Here is a 23,207-nt window from a genome sequence, read left to right on the forward strand (position 1 = left end):
GAAATAAAGTTAAAAGTGTTCTCAAGATAAAAGGTCTTCACAAAAGGAGCATTTAGTATCTGTGCAGGTGGTAATACTGACAGCCATCATATAAACAAGCCCAAATGGTAGAACATCCTGCTTTACACATACACGCAATGGCAGAAAAAAGGAAAAGAGCACACCTTTCATTCAAGCATTGAATATATAAACTGATGAGACAAAACACTATGACCTCCTGTTTGATAATGTGTTTGTTCACTGTTGGAACACAATACAGCAGTGATTTTGTGTGGGACAAGTTCAACAAATTTCAGGTATGTTCCCAGCATTATGTGAGGTACGTTCCCAGCATTATGCAGCACCGCATGTCTAAGCACAGGTCATGTAATTCCCATAAATTGGAGATCAGTGGTTTCTGGGTGCAGAACTGGTATCTGATAGCATCGCAGATGTATTCCATCAGATTCAGAAGGGGTGAATTTGATTCTGGCCTCGTGACACTGAAAGTCATATTGTTGAAACATGTCACCTTCATTAGGGACAGGGTGCGGACAGTGCACAATAATGTTCACACAGAACAAAGCTGTTATGGAGCCTTCAGTTACTACCACAGGACCCATAGAAGACCAGGTGAATGTCCTCCATAGCATAATATTGCTCCCACTGGCCTAAGTCTGTAGCAAAGTGCACCTTTCAAGCACCAATTCACTCTGTTGACAGTGTATGTGCACAAAACCGTCAAGCAGGTGTAATGCGAAACACGAATGATTCAACCAGATGACACATTTCTATTGATTCACTGCCCAATCTCAATGCTCCTGAGCCACAGAAATTGTAATTCAACAGTGTTGTCAACATGGGAACATACAGGGGTTGTCTACAGCAGAGCCCTATGTTTAACAATGTGCAATGAATGGTGTGCTCTGAAATACTCGTGCTTCCATCAGCACTGTGTCATCAGACCTGCCACAGAAATTAGCTTCCTCAGCTGAATGTCATCTTTTTCAAAGGAACCATCCCTGCATTTGTCTTAAATCATTTAGGGAAATCAAGGAAAACCCAAATTTTGGTGGCCCCATGGGACTCAGGTCTGTTGTCCTCTCGAAGGCAAGTCCACTGTCTGACCACTGTGGTGGCATGACCTAGTCTTAATTAAGCCACAAAATCCTGGGAAATGCTGACATACTTATTGATTTAAGATATAACAATTTAAAACAATCCTTTCATGAATTTCACTACAATTTTCTGCTCTTTTGAAAAACAATTTCTTTTGACTGTTTTGATGTTGTTTAGTATGTTTAAATAATGATGGCAGTCTCTATAAAAGGGCAGTTTGACTTTTAAGTTTAGTTATACTGTTTTAAACTACATCCCTCATCTATTTGTCCACCCAGAAGTGCTATAGGATATAACTTGAAGACTATGGTGAGATGGTGGGGGACAGTCATGTGTTGAGAAGGAGGTGCTGCCAGAAATGTAGTGTGTGAGGTGACGTTATTGACACTGCATACAGGGAGAATAAAAATACTCTATTCCATATTCATTTACAATCTACATCTGGCCCCCATATGGTTTTACTTTTCTCCAATAAGAAAAAAGAAATTGTCAGTAACTGTCTTTATAAGGTCTTAAAAGGAAACAAACAATAGAAAATCTAGGCTGGAGTAATGACCATATTACAAAAAAGATACATTGCTATTCACTGTATACAGGAGATGTTAGGTCACAGACAAGCACAACAAAAAGACTACTAAACACGTAAGCTTTCCATCAGGAAGTCTTCTTCCAAAGTGGACAAAACACACACACACACACACACACACACACACACAGACACCCACGACCGTTGTTTCTCCCATGATGCGCAGTTGCTCCCAGTCTGGCCCTACCAGCCAGAGACAGTGGTCATGTATGTGTGATCTGCATTTGCGCGCATGTGTGTAAGCTTACGTGTTTAATAATAGGTGGTGTTCTTCCCCCCCCCCCTGCCAGCAACACACCGACACTATACAGTGAGTGCCAATCTATCCTTTTCATAATACTGTCGTTACCACCTTGCCAAGAGGCATATTGTGGAGTAATCCGAAGGGCTCTACTAATTTGTACAAGAGGAAGGAGAGCACAATCTCAATGTAAGCTTTTAGAAAACTGGTATGTGCATTACTTCTGCAAACCATTCAGAAAGGACACAGTATGCACTTCATTCAGCAAGATGAGTAATAAACAATATTAGCAATACTGCATCAAACTTGTTCACTTTCATCTTTGGATTAAACATTCGATTTCAGAGAGTACAAAATTTGGCAGAATCAAATTTTGGGCATATGTGGAACTGGGACAATGGCATATTTTTTACCCATTCAACAAACTAAGCACTGCTGATTGCTACTTTTATTGTGTCTGCTGCTGCAATGCATATATGAAACTATAAGTGCAGCATCTATGATGGAATAAAATGTTATACAAATGAAACAAACAGGTACAGTGAAATAGAGTAGTATGGCTCATCATTTCGGTCTCACAGATTAGCAGGTGTTGACTTGAAAGATAATACTTAAGAAGTTGAATCCAAAGGAGAGGATGTACCGTATTTACTCAAATCTAAGCCGCACTTTTTTTCTGGTTTTTGTAATCCAAAAAACCGCCTGCGGCTTGGAATCGAGTGCAAAGCAAGTGGAAGTTCTGAAAAATGTCGGTAGGTGCTGAAACAACTAATTTCTGCCGTCGAATATATGTAGCACTACACAGGCATGCTTCGTAGGCACAAAGATAAATACTGGCGCCAAAACCCCTGCATCAATAAATAAATTTAAAAAAAAAGGTGGAAGACGATTTTCATACAGTATCCAACTAAGTAAATACAAATTCCGTATTGTTCATCTTCGAATGTAGCAGAACTTCAATGTATTACGAAAATCCGACTGGCAAGGCTGTTTGGGATGTTTGTCAATATAGCCAACTCTACGTTCTGAATTTTTTCCTACCTGTGAGAAGAGATGGTTGCTAATAGGAACCTGATGAAATGTGAATCACATGCAGTATTCTCTTCATCATAAGAGTAATACGAATATAAACATTTTGCCACGTATTCTTTCATGTTTGCTGCTATCTTATTTAAATCCTGTCTGCCTAATAAACTACGAAACTAGAGTGAGACAACAGCAAATGCGGAAGAATATGCGTATCGTGTCATGTTTATATTCGTATTATTCTTATGCCTAATAGTGATACAGTCAGAAATGAAGCACGGCAACTGACTAGATTTTTATATCTAAGATGACTCTAATTTCTGTGCAGAATTTGATGTACTAAAGAAGCAGCCGCAAAGATTTTCAAATGGAGAAAAATTTTTGCCTAACTCTCGTTCAGAACATGTTCTATCATACGCAGTCTATTATTTGGTTCTTGTTGATCATTATCAAAGAAAGCAGCAGTGTAAGTAACACCAAATAGTAGTCTCTTGCCATTGTTTCGCTAATGAGATGATTTCTCTCTCTTTTTTTTTTTTTTTAATTGTAGGCAGCGGTAGCGTGCACAAAAGCAAGCCATGCCGCGAGCGACGACAGGCCGCAAACACGCACTATCAGAATGCGACAAACAATGCATGACACAGTACAGTAATGCATTTTCAGCTTAGAGTGACATAAACGCCTATAACAAGGAAAACGGCACTTATCAGATCAAAGCAAAATAAGCAATCGATTCAAACCAGACGAAGCACGTGAAAAAGGAAGGGTACCAGTATAAATACGGACGGAGCGCCTGACGCATAGCAAAGGCTACCTGGTAAAGCTTAACTGCTAAGCTTACGACTCAAACCAAACTACTGTAGCTGTATCGTCATTCATTCGACTTAAATTGTGTCTCATATTACAATGGACCGACTTTGTTTCGATTTGGAGGTGCGGCCAAAAACTTTTCTCTCCCCTTGAACTTCGAATCTCAAATTTCAGGTGTGGCTTAGATTCGAGAATTTCTTTTTTCCTTCCTTTATTTCGAGTCTCATTTTTCAGGTTTGAGTGCGGGTTAGATTTGAGTAAATACGGTAGGTGGTATTTCAACTAATTCTGACTATGAAATAAAACAAAGTACAGCAGGGCGCTCTGATGAATCAAAGAGCAGCGATGAAGATTCTGATGAATAGTAAAGTATGAGTTAAGAAATAAGATGCTACTGAGATCGTAAATTTTTGTTGTGTTGATGAATCTGTTAACAAACATATTCAAAAATGCACTGAAACATTGGCACATGTAGTGTTGGGAGGTGATAAACTGTCATTACTGTTAGAGGAGCTCCGTATTTCTTGCTGTTCTACTCCTACATGACACTGTATCTGAAGGTACAGAATGAATCTTCACTGGCTAGAGAAATGGGTAACACAAATTTACAAGTCTCTGCTGTCATGTAATCTCTTCAGGAAAATCATGACTGTACTAAGATTCGGTTTGTGGTTGACAAGGTCAGAGTCATTAAGAAATGCAAGGCAGCTACCATGTCAGTCCTAGAAGAGAGAGATGTAGCAAACTGTCAAAGCATGTACAGTCCCGGTCCATATGTTTGTGGTGATGTACTAACCAAGTAATACTGTGTGTCAGGCAGTGCATTACTCAAGAACCATCATGGAAAAAGGTGGAGTGGTAATTTATGTAAAAAACAACATATCTTACAATGCATTAGATTTAAAGAGCCATTGTATAGAGCAACAAATTGAAGTATGTGGTGTTGAGATTACTGTAAATGACTTCACGGCTGTAGTGTTAGCACTGTAGAGATCTCCCTCAGGGAATTTGACTGTATTTCTTAAGCACTTAGATTCTTTACTATCCATACTGTACTCAAAGTCCAAGAACTTGATAATTACTGGTGACTTTAATGTTGATTTCCTAAATGAGAGCAATAGTAAAGCTGATTTAGTACATTTAATGGAGTCTTATAATCTGATGGCAATAGTAGATTTCCCAACTAGGGTTACTGTTAAAAGTAAAAGTCTGATAGATAATATATTTATAGATAAGTCTACATGGAATGAGATCACTGTACATCCAATCCTTGGCCTCTCTGATCATGGTGGTCAATTGATTAGGCTCAATTACATCAGTGTGTGCAACAGTTCCGAGCATTCTTGGAAATCTTTTAGGATAATAAATGAACAGGGCCTTAAAAAATTCAATGACAGCCTAAAAGAGGTAGACTGGAGCCAAGTTGATAGGGAAACAGATGTAAACAAAAAGTACAACTCATTTTTAAATGAATTCATGTCTGTATTTGAGTCCATCTTTCCCAAAGAAGTAGTTAGAAATAGTCATATAGGCAATGCCAAGAAGTCTTGGATCACTACAGGGATAACAACATCTTGTAGAACAAAAAGGATGTTATACAGTATTCTCAGGACTTGTGATGATCCAAAGAAATGACAACACTACAAACTTTACTGTAGCATTCTCAAGAAGGTTATAAATAAATCTAAAAGTATGTGCATAAAATCAGAAATTGAAAGCTCAGAAAATAAAATTAAAACTATAAGGAATGTAATAAAGAGGGAAACTGGCAGGACAACAGGGAATATGTCTCAGGTAGAGATTAAAACAGGGGACAGTATCATAAAGAAACCTGAGTTGGTTGCAGAAATATTTAATAACCACTTTTTGAGAGCAGCAGAGGAGACAGGCTGTAATGGTTCTATGGAAGAATCATTGTCCCTCCTACAGAAAGCTATTAGCAACAGAATCCCACAGTTATCCTTATCTCCAGTTACTGTAAGTGAAGTCATAAGAGTAATTAGATCATTAAAAAACAAAAATTCTGCTGGTGTGGACAATATTTCTAGTAAAATACTGAAACACTGTTATAAATTTTTTAGTCCCGTCTTATGCAACATATACAATGCATCCCTACAAGATGGGATTGTCCCTGACAGACTTAAGTTGGCTGTAGTGATTCCTCTCTTTAAAAAAGGGGATAAAAGCATTGTTACAAACTATCGCTCAATGTCCCTATTAACTACCTTCTCAAAAATTCTAGAAAAACTCATGCACAGGAGGATTGTAGACCATCTCAACTTCCATAGTATCTTAAGCAAAAATCAGTTTGGTTTTCGTGCCAGTCTTTGTACTGAACAGGCAATATTCTCTTTTAGCAACCAAGTTTTGGAAGCCATTAACAAAAAAATGTCTCCAGTGGGTAATTTTTGCGATCTTACGAAAGCCTTTGACTGTGTAAACCACCAAATTCTTTGGAAAAAGGCAGAATACTATGGTTTAGGTGGTACTGTTGGCTTGTGGCTACAATAATATCTACAGGATCGGAAGCAGACTGTAATGCTAAATGGCTCTTCTGGAGAACCTGCCTCGTCTGAATGGGGCACGATAACGTGTGGTGTGCCTCAAGGCTCCGTTTTGGGCCCACTGCTTTTCCTCATCTTTATTGATGATCTTCCTCTTTGTTCTGAGACAAACAGCAAATTTACCCTGTTTGCCGATGATACCACAATTCTAATTGACGATTTTATTGATCATTTTCTTGAAAAAACTACAAATACTGTTTTTAATGACATCTTAAATAGGTTCTCCTCAAATGGTCTCTCACTCAATACAGATAAAACTCATTATATGAGGTTCCATACATCACAAAGTAATCCCGATGAAATTGACATAAAATGTAGAGATCAACCAATACAGAAAGTTGAAGACACAAAATTCCTGGGTGCTTACATAGACAGTAAATGTAATTGGTCAGTTCACATTCTTCATCTATGTAACAAACTTAGCTCGGCAACATTTTCACTACGGGTAATTTCTTCAGTGTCTGAAGTTGACACTATTAAGGTTGCCTACTTTGGCTACTTCCACTCATTGATGTCATATGCTATCATATTCTGGGGGAACCAACCACTTGCAAAAAAAGTGATCACCATCCAAAAAAAACAATCAGAATAACGTGTGGGGTCCATCAAAGACACTCTTGCAGGCACTTGTTTCAGAAGATAGGTATCCTAACAACTGCCTCACAGTATATTTTTTCCTTGCTGACCTTTGTGTGCAAAAATTATTTCATCTACCAACACAACAGTAAATTCCATGGTTATAACACCAGAAACAAAAACAGTCTACATTTAGAAATGAAACGTCTCACTCTGGTACAAAAAGGAGTTTACTACTCCAGCATTAAGCTGTTCAATGCTCTACCACTACATATCAAATGTGTTCATACAGAACTGCCAAAATTTAAACGAGTTCTCAAAGATTACCTGACAGAGAAATCTTATTATACTGTGGATGAATACCTGAAAGAAAATGTATACCATCACTAAACTTATTGTGTCTAGAAGTAGTTCAATTGATTTTATTGCGCATTTGGGCATTAGCACACTTTTTGTAACAACAGATTGGCTGTACACGTATTTACTCTTGTGGGCCTAATATCTGATTTAACTTTGTGCTCTTATCTTTAACCTTTATTTGAAACTCCTTTTTCTGTCAAATGGTTGTTATGTTATCTAGCTGACATTGTATCTGTTACTTTATTTATAGTATGTCTTACTTAAACTATGTACAATTTGCCATTGAATTGCCCTTGTATAGTTTAAATTGAAACCTGTACAATTTGACACGTTCCATATCCTTGTGATTGACTCACTAACTGGATCTATGGAACAAGAAATAAATAAATAAATAAATACTGAAGTGTGATCCAAGTCGCACAAATATGGCTTTAATGATAACCTCCGAACAATATGCCTCTAAGGACACAACAAGACACAGAACACTGATGTGCACATTACAAACTACAATCACACAGAGAATCAGTCAGCACTGTTCCACACTAATATGTGTGCGAGTCACCAGTAGATGGCATGGCAGGGACCGTGCCACACGCTTGGCTCCCAGAGACAGAATCCAGCAGCCAGCCTGCAATGATCAGTGGGTGGCAAATTTAAAGACGCATGTACGGCAACACCACTCTCGGTGCACTCACACTGACACGTACTAGTAGCACAATACAGCAGTGATGAGTAGTAGTACCCCTCCTGTCTCGCGCGCCTTTTATCTGGCTCTACAATTTACTTTATTAGACCCACACAAATGCCTGATCCTCCTAATTCAATTTGCTCTGCAGACTATTTAAAATTTTTAAAGAAAAACGAGCCACAATTGCACTTTGTGTGCCAGTTACTTTCCAATACATTGGCACCAGCTGATCTCTTTTAAGAATACTCAACTTCCGTAGCCATACTTACAGCACATCCTTTGCTTCCTGGCCTAAATCCAAGTTAACTCCCAGCCCCCCTGCCCCCCCCCACACACACACACCGCTCCCCCCCCCCCCCCCCCCCTCTCCACCCTTGCAAATTAGCTAGTTGTGTGCTGTTATCTCACGTCACACCCTAGTCTATGAGTGCCCAGCTGTCTGTCGCCTGACCCCTCTACCTGCACCCCTAGCTAGCCCACAGATGGCTCCCCACTCTCCCACGAGCCACTAAATGCTGCCCTCCAAACCCCTCCCATCTCTCTCCATCTCTCACATTGCCTCAACCCACCCCATCCTACCCCACTCTAAAGCCCCACCTCACTCCAGAACACTCACCGTGGGCCAGTAAAGGGCTGGCAGTTGAGCGACCACAGCATAAGGAGACATGCATGCGCATGTGAGTGTGTGTGTGTGTGTGTGTGTGTGTGCGCGCGCGTGCATGTTTTCCCTACAGCTAGAAAAAGAAAGTGCATTCTGGAAGCTCGCCAAGTAACGTACCTTTTAGTTTGGAAGGTAGAAGACGAGGTACTGGTGGAAGTAAAGCTGTGAGGACGGGTCGTGAGTCGTGCATGGATAGCTCAAATGGTAGAGCACTTGCCCACGAAAGGCAAAGGTCCCAAGTTTGACTCTTGGTCCGGCACACAGTTTTAATCTGCCAGGAAGTTTCATATCAGTGCACACTCCACTGCACGGTGAAAATCTCATTCTACATACCTTTTGTTCGTGTGCCTATCGATGAGACAGTGCTTCTGCCTTTTGGTGAGCCATCTCCTTTATTCCTAAATAATTCGTAATTTTCAACAGAAACTTTCCGTATGTTATTATTGCATCCTACATTACAATATGCAATTTCCACAACATGTGGTCATCTGTGAATATAATGGGGGTAACAACTGTAGGTGACCAAAAACTGACTGCAGTAAGCAAGTTCAAGTTATTGTACGCTGCAGTAGTTATGCAGAGGTGAAGAGGGTCACAGAGGATAAGCTAGCATGGGCAACTCCATGAAACCAATCTTCAGATGTAAGACCACAACAATAAAAACATTTGATTCAGCATACACCAGACTCCAAACAGCGTACACAACCTGAATGCTCAGAAACACAGAAAATCATATTGGTTCCATCAGCAGGAAACTTCAGCCCGTAATTGTTATGGAACACTGCGGCGATTTTGTTCATTAATAAAACCCAAAACTGGGGAGTAATAAGAGAGTATTGTTGTAACTTCTTATCAACCTGGTTACCAAAATACATATTAAGAAGACTGGTAAAGTGTTATTTTAAAGGGGTCACTCCAAAGCGCCACGAAAGTATTTGAGCAATGTATAAAATTAGAGAATCAGTGCACAATATTGAAAGCCTATCTACATTATCTATATCTGCATGACTAGTCTGTAATTCACAATTAATTGCTGGCAGAGGGTTCAGAGAACCACCCTCAACCTATTTATCTACCATTCCATTCCCCTACAGCATTTGAGGAAAACCAAACACCTCAATATTTCCGTACAAGCTCTCATTTCTCTTATTTTATTACAATGATCATTTCTCCCTATGTAAGAGGGCTCAATCAAAATATTTTCACATTCGGAGGAGAAAGTTGATGATTGAAATTATAAGAACCTGCTCCAGCAAAATGCTTTTGCTTTGATGACTGCCACCCCAATTCACATGCGATATCTGTGGCATGCACTTTCCTGTTTCCCAATAATACAAAATGAGCTGCCCTTCTTTGAACTTTTAAATGATGTCTTTTGTCAGTCCTATCTGGTAAGGATCTCACACCATGCAGAATACTCCAAAAGAGGACAGACAAGTATAGTTGTAGATAGTCTCTTTAGTAATCCTAATCTTCTAAATGTTTTACTATTAAATCACAGTCTTTTGTTTGCTTTCCCACCGCATTATCTATGTGAGCATTACAATTTAAGTTATTTGTAAATGTAATTCCTAAGTATTCAGTAGACTTCACAGCCTTTAGATCTGCGTGAATTATCATGTAACCAAAATTTAGTACATGCCTTTTACTACTCATGAGGATGACATAACAATTTTTATTATTTAAGGTCAGTTACCACTTTTTGCATCATATGGATAGGTAGCCTAAATCATTTTGCAGTTCGTTTTGATCATCTGATCACTTTACAAGACAGTAAATGATTTGCAAGACTGTAAATGATAGCATCATCTAAGAGGACTGCTCAGATTCTCTCTTAAATTGTTAATGTAGATCGGCAGCAGCAGGTGGTCTATAACACTTCCTTGAGGAATGTCAGATATCACTTCTGTTTTACTTGACAATTTTCAATCAATTACTATGAACTGTGACCTTTCTGACAGGAAACCACACATCCAGTTGCACAACTGAGACAATACACCATAGGCACACAATATGATTGGAAAATGCTCGAGAGGAACTGTTTCAAGAAGTCTTCTGGAAATCTACAAATATGGAATCAATTTGAGATCCCCAGTCGACAGCACTTATTACTTTGTGTGACTAAAGAGCTAGCTGTGTTTTAAAAGGTCGATATTTCTGAATCTATCTTGGCTATTTATCAATGAATCATTATCTTTGAGATAATTCATAATATTCAAACAAATATATGTTCCAAAATCTTAATGCAAATCAACATTAGTGATATGAGTCTGTTATTTAGTAGATTACTCCTCTTTTCTTTCTTGAGCATTGGTGTGACCTGAGCAACTTTTCAGTCTCTACATATGGATCTTTATCAAATGAGTGGCTATATGTTGTTGTTGTGGTCTTCAGTCCTGAGACTGGTTTGATGCAGCTCTCCATGCTACTCTATCCTGTGCAAGCTTCTTCATCTCCCAGTACCTACTGCAACCTACATCCTTCTGAATCTGCTTAGTGTATTCATCTCTTGGTCTCCCCCTACGATTTTTACCCTCCACGCTGCCCTCCAATACTAAATTGGTGATCCCTTGATGCCTCAGAACATGTCCTACCAACCAATCCCTTCTTCTGGTCAAGTTGTGCCACAAACTTCTTTTCTCCCCAATCCTATTCAACTCGCCCAACACAAAACAGGAAAGAACCACAACGTTTTTTATGGCAAGTGATTCCAGAGAAATGTTGATTTCATCTTCTAAAACATCGCTCTGGAAAGAAAACTTCAATTGTAAAAGTGTTAAAAATGATATGTCATGTGCAGCTGTCGAACATAAGGTAGGCCAAAACAACCTAGTAAATAAGTCATCGTCGAAATTTATGCTCCTGCACCAAAATGTACAATCCTTATCAAATAAAGTTAGTGAGATAGAAATATTGTTAGCAGATGAACTAAAAGAAGTGTCTGTTATATGTGTTAGTGAGCACTGGTTATCCGAAAATATGTTACATCACACAAGGATAGAGGGCTTTACCCTTTCATCTTTTTTTTGTAGGAAAACCTCCATGCATGGAGGAACATGCATATATGTTAGAGAGGACGTCAAACACGAAAATTTAAAGTTCACTAACCAGCTAGGGGAAGAGCAAAACTTCGAAATTTCTGCTACAGAACTGACAAATTTAAATATAATTGTTATTTGCATATATAGAAGCCCAGATGGAAACGTAACTACTTTCATTGAAAATCTTGAGAAGGCACTTAACAGTATAAAAATAGTTAGTAAAACAACCATCATATGTGGTGATTTTAATATAGATTTCAACAAGAACTCAAAAGACAGATTAAACCTTGAGGCCTTATTAAAAACCTACAACATACATACAACTATCAAATCCCCCACCAGAGTCATCAAATCGTCAAGCAGTGCTATAGATCAGATACTAATAAATACAGATAAATATTTATACAAATCTGGAAATATGAATACAGGTTTCAGTGATCATTATGCACAGTTTATTGAATTCCCAGTAGACACTGCAGGAAATACTGAACAACAAATGACAAGAAAAGGTAGAAATTTTAACAAGCACAACCTAGAACACTTAAGGCACTTACTGAAAAAAGAAACATGGAATGATATAGACAACTATGAGGACACATGTAAAAAGTTTGACATGTTCATGGAAATATTCTCCCATTATGTAAATATTTCTTTTCCAGTTAAAAACCAAACATTAAAAACTAAAAAAAGAAATGTTACATGGCTGACGAAAGGCATTAAAATATCATGTGCTGAAAAGAGGAGACTTTATGAAATCTCAAAAACACAAAATGTTACAGAAGAATTTCTGGTGCATTTCAAGAATTATAAGAGAGTGCTTCACAAAGTCATAAAAGAATCTAAAAAAACAACAAATGATCACCATATAAAAATGGCCAGGAACAAAATGAAAGCCATGTGGAAGATAGTCAGAGAACAAGTAGGAAACGAGACCTCCCAAAATGTAAATCTCCAGGTAATCCAAGATGGCAAAAAAATTACAAATCCAGAAGAAGTAGCCAATGCTTTTAATACATACTTTGCAAATATTAGTGAAAAATTACTATCTGACATAAAATCTTCAAGTAAAAATCCTGCTACAACACCATCCATTCAAAATAGAAACTGCAACTCCCTATTTCTTACTCCAACCCACCCTAAGGAAATTATACTATCAATAAGAGAGTTAAAAACAAAATTTTCAACAGATGTGGATGAGATTCCAGATTATGTCTTTAAAAATGTGGGGGACCTCATTGCAATACCATTAGCCCACATTTTCAACAGTTCATTAACAAATGGAGTCTTTCCTTCCTGCTTAAAGACAGTGAAACTAAAACCACTGTTCAAAAAGGGTAAGAAAGAAGACATAGCCAATTATAGACCTATTGCCTTGCTATCTACATTTTCTAAAATACTAGAAAAAATTTTTCATAAGAAGTTGCTAGATTTTCTAGAAAAGTGCAAAATATTATCCACAACCCAACATGGCTTCCGGAAAGGCCGATCAACAGAAACAGCAATATATGAATTTCTGGGTGAAGTACTCGAAAAAATTGATAGTGGACAAAAAGTAACTGGCATATGCCTTGATCTATCTAAGGCTTTTGACATCATAGACCACACTCTATTGCTGCAGAAGCTTGAAAGAATTGGTATCAGAGGTATGCCTAACAGCTGGCTTAGATCATATCTTACTGACCGCAAGCAAGTAGTAGAAATACATTTTCACAAAGAAAATAAATCAACAAGACACTATTCTGATTATAAAGCAGTAAAATATGGAGTACCGCAGGGCTCGGTACTGGGCCCTATCCTATTTTTGCTATATATAAATGACCTAACATCAGCCAACCAGTACCATAGCACTATCCAGTTTTCAGATGACACAAGCATATTAGTCAGTGGGAAGACTGCAGAGATACTACAGACAAGACTGTCTGAAGCATTAACAAATGTTGTAAACTGGTTCAACCAAAACAAACTAATAATAAATAAAAGCAAAACAGTAGCATTAAATTTTCATAATATCAAGAGAAACATTGAAGAGGATATAAGAATTCAGATGTCAGACACGGATATTGCAAGTGTGCCTAATACAAAATTTCTGGGGGTCTGGCTACAGGATAATCTTAGATGGGAAACTCACATTGACAACATATTAAAGAAGCTAAGTACCATGTGTTATTTAATGAGAGTGCTAGAAAACTGCTGTCATAAGGACTGTCTAATGACAGTTTACTATTCTAATATACATTCTGTGCTAAAATATGGGATCACTTTTTGGGGTAACTCGCCATCCTGCCTAAAACTCTTCAGGATGCAAAAGAGAATAGTGAGAATCATGGCTGGAATAAAAAGGAACAAACCATGTAGACCATTATTTAAAAGGATGGGGATTCTTCCCCTTCCATGTATTTTCCTATTTGAAAGTGCATTGTTTATAAAGAAATATACAATAACAAATCCTAGTATCCTCCCCAAAAATGAAAATGTCCATCATCATAATACAAGACAGAAAACTGACTTTCATGTACTCCATACAAAAACCAGTTTGTGCCAAAAAGGAACATTACACCATGGAAAAATTATCTACAATAAATTGCCAAGAGAAATTAAAGTAATGACAGATGTAAAAAATTTTAAAGCAGCATTAAAAGAATATCTGTTGACACATTGCTTTTATAGTGTGGAAGAGTTCCTCCAAAATCCTCGAGAGTCTAAGTGATGATTATGCAAATACTGTAACCATTAATATTGGCCTATAAATACATTCAGATGTAATTCTCAAGTTTATAATGGGGTTCAAGTATAAGTTGTATAGCGACTTGCCCAGTATATGAAGTAAAATTCTGTGAATGTAATTCTCTAGTGTACATGTCAGTTCATAGTGTAGAAGAGTTCCTCAAAAATCCTTAGAGCTTAAGTGAGGATCATGCAAATACTTTAATCGTTAATATTGGCTTATACATGTATTCAGTTGTAAACTTCAAGTTTCTAATGTGGTTTAATTATAACTCACACATTGACTTGCCCAGTATATGAAGTGCTGTAAAATTTTGTGAACATAATTTTCTAGTTTCTAAAGTGTTTTAATTATAAGATATACTTTGACCTGTCCAATATCTGATGTGCTGTACTGTACATGTAAGATTTACTGGACCAATAAATACAATACAATACAATACAAATACTTCCTCATTAGTTATGTGATCTACCCATCTAATCTTCAGCATTCTTCTGTAGCACCACATTTCGAAAGCTTCTATTCTCTTCTTGTCCAAACTATTTACCGTCCATGTTTCACTTCCATACATGGCTACACTCCATACAAATACTTTCAGAAATGACTTCCTGACACTTACATCTATGCTCGATGTTAACAAATTTCTCTTCTTCAGAAACGCTTTCCTTGCCATTGCCAGTCTACATTTTATATCCTCTCTACTTCGACCATCATCAGTTACTTTGCTCCCCAAATAGCAAAACTCCTTTACTACTTTAAGTGTCTCATTTCCTAACCTAATTCCCTCAGCATCACCTTACTTCATTCGACTACATTCCATTATCCTCGTTTTGCTTTTGTTGATGTCCATCTTATATCCTCCCTTCAAGACACCATCCATTCCATTCATCTGCTCTTCCAAGTCCTTTGCTGTCTCTGACAGAATTACAATGTCATCGGCGAACCTCAACGTTTTTATTTCTTCTCCATGGATTTTAATACCTACTCTGAATTTTTCTTTTGTTTCTTTTACTGCTTGCTCAATATACAGATTGAATAACATCAGGGAGAGGCTATAACCCTGTCTTACTCCCTTCCCAACCACTGCTTCCCTTTCATGTCCCTCGACTCTTATAACTGCCATCTGGTTTCTGTACAAATTGTAAATAGCCTTTCGCTCCCTGTATTTTACCCCTGCCACCTTTAGAATTTGAAAGAGAGTATTCCAGTCAACATTGTCAAAAGCTTTCTCTAAGTCTACAAATGTTAGAAACGTAGGTTTGCCTTTCCTTAATCTTTCTTCCAAGATAAGTCGTAAGGTCAGTAATGCCTCACATGTTCCAGTATTTCTACGGAATCCAAACTGATCTTCCCCGAGGTCGGCTTCTACCAGTTGTTCCATTCGTCTGTAAAGAATTCGTGTTAGTATTTTGCAGCTGTGGCTTATTAAACTGATTGTTCGGTAATTTTCACATCTGTCAACACCTGCTTTCTTTGGGATTGGAATTATTATACTCTTCTTGAAGTCTGATGGTATTTTGCCTGTTTCATACATCTTGCTCACCAGATGGTAGAGTTTTGTCAGGACTGGCTCTCCCAAGGCCGTCAGTAGTTCCAATGGAATGTTGTCCACTCCAGGGGCCTTGTTTCGACTCAGGTCTTTCAGTGCTCTGTCAAACTCTTCACACAGTATTGTACCTCCCATTTCATCTTCATCTACATCCTCTTCCATTTCCATAATATTGTCCTCAAGTGTATCGCCCTTGTATAGACCCTCTATATACTCCTTCCACCTTTCTGCTTTCCCTTCTTTGCTTAGAACTGGGTTTCCATCTGAGCTCTTGATGTTCATACAAGTGGTTCTCTTATCTCCAAAGGTCTCTTTAATTTTCCTGTAGGCAGTGTCTATCTTACCCCTAGTGAGATAAGCCTCTACATCCCTACATTTGTCCTCTAGCCCTCCTTGCTTAGCCATTTTGCACTTCCTGTCGATATAATTTTTGAGACGTTTGTATTACTTCTTGCCTGCTTCATTTACTGCATTTTTATATTTTCTCCTTTCATCAATTATATTCAATATTTCTTCTGTTACCCAAGGATTTCTACTAGCCCTCGTCTTTTTACGTACTTGATCCTCTGCTGCCTTCACTACTTCATCCATCAAAGCTACCCATTCTTCATCTACTGCATTTCTGTCCCCCATTCCTGTCAATTGTTCCCTTATGCTCTTCCTGAAACTCTGTACAACCTCTGATTCTTTCAGTTTATCCAGGTCCCATCTCCTTAAATTCCCACCTTTTCGCAGTTTCTTCAGTTTTAATCTACAGGTCATAACCAATAGATTGTGGCCAGAGTCCACATCTGCCCCTGGAAATGTATTACAATTTAAAACCTGGTTCCTGTCTTACCATTATATAATCTATCTGATACCTTTTAGAATCTTCAGGGCTATATATGATTTCTAATGGAGCTATTGTATCAGCCTTCTCTGAAAGAAACATTACTGCTTTATGACACTGAGGTGAGCTACTACTAAGTTACTCACAGTTGCAGTTGTTCTTGATTTGAATACTGCAATATTTACTTTGTTGTCTTTGGTGAAGAAATTTCAGAAATCCGTGTTTGGTAACCCTGCTTTAGTAGCACTGTCATCAGTAAAATTACCACAGGTATTGCGCAGTGAAGGTATTGGTTGTGTCTTGCCATTGGTGTACTACACATGCAACCAGAACCTCTTTGGATTTTCTTCCAGATTTCAAAACGAAGTTTCACTATGAGAACTATTAAACACATCTTGCACTGAAACCCACCCTAAGTTTCGAGCTTCAGTAAAACATCGCTAATCTTGGAGATTTTGCATTCTTTTAAATTTTGACATGCTTTTTTTCATTGCTTCTGCAGCTGAGTTTTGACATATTTTGTGCACCACCCGTTTAATTTATTTGCTATCCATTCAATTTATTTGGTATATATCTCTTAATTGATGTCGATACTATTTCTCTGAATTTAAACCATGTCTGGTCTACACTTACAAAGTCAGACTTGAAGGAGTAGAGACTAAGTAGAGACCGTCTCCTTGGAAAGCATCAAGTTAATTTTTATCTGCTTTCTCATTAAATGCCCTATTGTGTAGGGCTGAAAATTAATAGGGATAAGGCAAACAGAATGTGCAAAGTAAGTGGAAATTACTCATCTCTTCCCCGATTACAGTGCAATAGAAGATACAACAAGATGTTGACAGATTGCCATATCTCGGTAGCTTTATATGTAATAATGAGGTCACAGATGCAGAAATCACCAGCAGAACTGGAAAATCAGTTCATATGGCAATTAGGTCTGTAATATGCCAACAAAGCTTTGACTGTACTCCTTTATCGTTTATATGTGTGAGACTTGGAAAATGTCAGTAAAATCAGCACACAGTCTCCATATTTTTCACCAACAATGCTAGAGGTGAATTCTGAAGATGTTAACCCAACCAAGTTACAAACTATGAAGTGCTGAGAATACGAGGTCTACACAGCCTGCACAAAATTATTGTTGAAAGAAGACTGAGGATTGCAGGTTATGTTCTACGCATGTAAGGTGGAAGAATCCCAAAATCAACACTGTTGTTGAAATCAATGGACAGATACAGATGTACAGGAAGACCTTTTAACACCTGGAACTTTTGCAATGAATCTTCAATGCATGGACACAAACTTGGAGGAAGGTGAGAACTTGACAGCTGATCGAGTGAACTAGTGGAAACCAGTTCCTTGTATGGTACACAGCAAGTCTGAGTAAGTTAGTAAGTAAGTAAGTAAGTAAGTAAAGTAAGTACAACTGGGGATTTTGCAAAACTGTTGGATGATCGATATTATTGTCTAGATTTGACACTGTTGGACTTCTACCTTTTCCTTGATGTGTATTCTTCAAATTGTGAGTTTTACGAGAAAGCTGATAGATACTTACCAATCAACCTTCCCTCACATGAACTGACATTGTCTCTTTATAAATTCTACTGTGCTAACAATTATTTACTGAGAATCCTCGACTAGGTCTCCGCAGCTCAAATGAGCCAGTTTCTTTTAAATTTCTGTCTTTGGCTATAATTGTCTTCCAAGTATGGTGACACAACATCCTGTCATGAAACTTTTGCCTTTACACTTGTTTACTTTTCTGGACACTGCCTTTTTCTGCACTGTGCACTAAATACACTATGTGAGTAACGCCCAATCTCCAACAACCAATCGTGAACTGTAAACAGTTGTAAACTCTACCAGGGCACATAACAAACAATTAACATTTGTGTTTTAGTGTTCTAAGCTGTGAGGTCATCAGCGGACAAATAATTTAGTACCTATTCCTGGACAGCCGGAGTGGCCGTGCGGTTCTAGGCGTTACAGTCTGGAACCGAGTGACCGCTACGTTCGCGGGTTCGAATCCTGCCTCGGGCATGGATGTGTGTGATGTCTTTAGGTTAGTTAGGTTTAGTTAGGTCTAAGTTCTAGGCGACTGATGACCTCAGACGTTAAGTCGCCCCCTGCCACACACAGTTAGGTGGTTTTTGGAGCATGATGTCGATATGGAAACCTAATTTCATGCATATACACTGCAGATTGACGACATCACAATAGTAAATCAGAGTAGGAACTAAATAAAATGTTTCAGGCCTTAAATCAAGAAGTGGTAAAACTAAAGCTAAAAATGAATACAAAGAAGACAAAAGTTATGGCTACAGACAAGAAAGGAGGTGGAGGTAGGACTGACACAAGAACAGGCAATGAGCAACTCAAGAAAGGAACTGAAATTTAATATCTCAGTAGCATTTTGCAAGAAAACAATCAATATTTCAAGGCATTCAAGAAAAGAATAGCACAGGTGAAGAGTTCCTTCCAAAATAAGAAGAAGCTGCAACTGAATAAACATATCAGCTTCCACATTAAGAAAATATTTGTAAAGACCTTTGTGTGGAGTGTTCTGACACACAGATGCAAAATCTGTACATTAGAAAAGCCAAAGGAAGCTCGCCTCAAACCTGCTGAAATGTGGTTCTGGAGGAGAAGTACAAGAACTAGCTGCATTGACAGAAAAATTAAAGGAAATAGGAGAGAAGAAAGAACCACTGAAAGTTATAGGCCAGGGCAAAGCAAAATACACTGGACACTTAACTGGAGATGATAATCTTTTAAAAAACATTTCTCAAGGCAAGATCATAGGCAAGAAAACAAGGGGATGACTGAGAACATCCTACATAAACAATATGATCAATGAATGGGATTTTCTTCACACATGGAGATGAAGACAACTGCTGAAGAGAGGAAGCTGTGACTGCAGAGACAAGGTTTAACCTTTTGGAAGATTAAGGACAAACTAATACAAAATATGAGTCTGCATGGTAGCTACATATGGAATAAATGACAACTTCTTGTGTGCAGTCATCAAGTCACTTACACCAGTAGTTGTCTTATCTACTAAAAGTAAAGGTCACTGTTGTGCATTCAATAGATGTGAACTGCACCCTGAAAATGGTATGTCTAGTTTGCAGTTGTACAGAAGCTTTTTATTTTGCAAAATGGTTCAAATGGCTCTAAGCACTATGGGACTTAACATCTGAGGTCATCAGTCCCCCAGACTTAGAACTACTTAAACCTAACTAACCTAAGGACATCCCTGCCTGAGGCAGGATTCGAACCCACGACCGTAGCAGCAGCACGGTTCCGGACTGAAGTGCCTAGAACCGCTCGGCCACAGTGGTCAGCTTTTATTTTGCACAGAAATTTTTGATAATAAGATGAACTGATGCTGGCACTTGCTACTGAAACCAGTAGTACTTAGACACAACAAAAATGTGACTACAGAATTAAGAATAATTTTTCCAAACAATCGTGTATTTTTTCCAAAACAACACCACAATAGAGGAAACTTATTTTAAACTAAAGACACAAAAAAAAAGAGAAACTGTAAAGATCTTGAGTCTCATAAGACTCTCTTGGGAGGAAGATATAAGATATTTAATTGGTAAACTTGCAAGGCATACTTTTTTATGTTGTATAAACTACGAAACTGTTAGCATCGTCAGTGAAAATTTACTTCTTCTGTATTAATATACCTTCCTTCACTTACAGCTGCAGTGTGGAGACAGGGGTGAGGGTGGGAGCGGGGATGGGGGCGAGGGTGGGGACGTACTGCTTTAAAATGGTGATTCTTGTATTGATATTCTTAACAACAGATTTATATCTTTTGCTTATGAAAGTCTGCAAGCGATGACAGCTGCACTAGTAATACCTTCACAGGGTCGTATTCAAGTTGCAAGGCTAGATCTGTGCCAGCCATGACACGCTCCCAGCCTTTCCTCCTCATGATCTGGTTGTAGCGTTGGGACTGCAGGGTGTCTAAGCTGATGTTCAGACCATCAAGCCCTGCCCTCTGCAACGCAACCAGCTGTCTTGTCAACATGAGGCCATCGGTTGTCATTAAGACACTTTCGAGATCTTTTATTTTCTTCAAGGCACCTGTGAAACAGCAAATTATTCTAAGCAACTGAAACAAATAATTTGTAACATTGCTGCTGCATATGAAACAAAACTCCAGTTGATAAATTGAAAATACAAATTCCTTAAAAGTTAACTGTACATTTGCCCTAATACAAAGAGATAAGAAGGGTTAATAAACTGAATTGAAGAATGCAAGTTAAGATAGCAATGAAAAAATAATTAGAGGCATAAGATCACCTACTGCAACAGGGAAATGGGAATCAATATGAACCATTACCCAGCTACTGTCAACTGATTCCATGTCTCCATGCACACTGTATAAACCACTGTGGGTTGTACGACAAAGTACATTGTTGTACCACACATTACAGTTTTTCCCCATTCAATGCTCTTGTGGAGTGTGGGAAGAATGATTCTTTAAATGGTTCTGTGCATGCTGTAATTAATCTTGCCTTCATGGTCCCTATAGGAGTGATACATATGCGGTTATTGTATAATCCCTAAATACCTCACTTCATACAGGTTCCTGAAATTTCATAAGTTAGGTTTTGTCATATATTTGGCATCTATCTTCATTTGTCTGGCATTTCCAATTTTTAGTAGCTTCTTGATGCTCTCCCATGCATCAAATAAATCTATGATCAATCATGCTACACTATTTTGTATACATTCAATGTCTGCCATTAGCCTTATTTGTTATGGGTCATACTTAAGCAATATTCTAGAATGGGCCACACAAGTATTTTGTAAGCAATGTCCTCTATAGACTGATTGCATTTTCCAGTATCTTACCAATGAACTGAAGTCTGCATTCTGCTTTGCCTACAAGTGAGTCTATGTCACCATTCCATTTCATCCAGATATTTGTATGAGTTGACCAATTAAAACAGTGATTATTTGATAATGTAGTCATACAATACTGTCTTTTATTTGTTTTGTGATGTGCTCCAATTTACATCTCTGAAAACTTAAACTCAGTTGCCTAACTTTGGACCAATTTGAAATGTTATGATCTGACTCAAATTTCTGCAGATTTTTTTCAGGTAATAATTCATTATAGACAACTCTATCATCCAGGAAAAGTATGAGGTTCCTTATAATATCATCTTCCAGAACATTAAGGTACAACATTAATGTAATGGTATAAATTACTATAACTGTATAAATAAGTTTATAAGTGTGTCAAATACATTGAACTATTTGTTACAACAAAACATTGTACCGGTATACTCAGCAAGATGTTAAATCAGCAGATAGCTACATTTTATGTTCAACATTTTGTGTACAGCATATATGCTGGAAAGGATTTATACCCAAATTAAATAAATCTGAAGAAATGGTAGTGTGTGTCTGGAAAAAAAATCCGTAAAAACTCATATAGTCCAATTTGCTATTATGTCACTGTTACTGAAATATAATACAAAGTAACTGAATTCGATGAACATTCTCAGAGTGCAATATGCCTCAGAGTGAAATGCACAGCAATGTCAACATTATTTTTCAAGGCTATGTTTGTGAAAATGGATGAAAGCAAACCACACATTTTGTTCTCAATCTGCGGAAGCATTATGCACTCTGAAACACTGTACTGCTGTTATACATAAAAGCTGTCTCATTGCCAACATCTTTCCCCTGCTGGCTGTTCTACACTTCTCATCACTGATTCAACACGTTGTAAAATATTTTATGCTGTATGACACCACAGTCCAATCTGGTTAGGATAGCATAAAAATAATATATGAATTTCAGTATTGAAAGTGGAACAGCAGAACAGCTCTCGTCACACTGGATATCAAATCGAGGTTGGATGACAGCCATGGGTACATCATTTCATGCTACTCAACTGTATGTCATATGTCAGAGTTCATCAACTGTAGTGGCTGGCAACTGGTGGCATACCCATCTCTTGGCATCCTGTGAACAGACGTTCTCCACAGGTGACAGATTTGAAGAAAATGCTGGATACGGCAACAGTGGAACACTCTCTGTATCGAGGTAGCTCAGTACAGCTCAGGTGATGTGTAGTCTTGCATTATCTTGTTAAAAGATAACATCACGGAGCCCTTGAAAATAGGGCACAGCGATAGGCCTTAACAAATTACAAATGCAATGGCTGCTGTTCAAATTACTGGCTATGTGAACCAGAGGTTGTGACATGTATCCAGTTGCACCCCATACCATCACATCACATGCTGGACCCGCATGAGAATAACAGGTACAATCTGGCCAGGTCTGTTGGCATCAGAGCCTCCACACACATGTACATCAATTGTGACGATGTTGCAGAACCGAGACTTATCTGACATGATGACACAGTGCCATTCCTGTGTCTGGCATTGTTGTCAGTTGCACCGCTGTCAGTTCACCTCTCTC

The 23,207-nt window shown here is 38.1% G+C and overlaps 1 pseudogene; it reads right to left on the minus strand.

Annotated features, from left to right (window-relative positions):
• The window catches only part of LOC124585883, a 64,656-nt pseudogene extending 43,521 nt beyond the window's left edge, over window positions 1-21,135 (minus strand).
• Between the last annotated feature and the right edge of the window lie 2,072 nt (window positions 21,136-23,207).

This window comes from Schistocerca americana, unplaced genomic scaffold (assembly GCF_021461395.2).
Source record: "Schistocerca americana isolate TAMUIC-IGC-003095 unplaced genomic scaffold, iqSchAmer2.1 HiC_scaffold_51, whole genome shotgun sequence".
Classification (NCBI taxonomy): domain Eukaryota; kingdom Metazoa; phylum Arthropoda; class Insecta; order Orthoptera; family Acrididae; genus Schistocerca; species Schistocerca americana.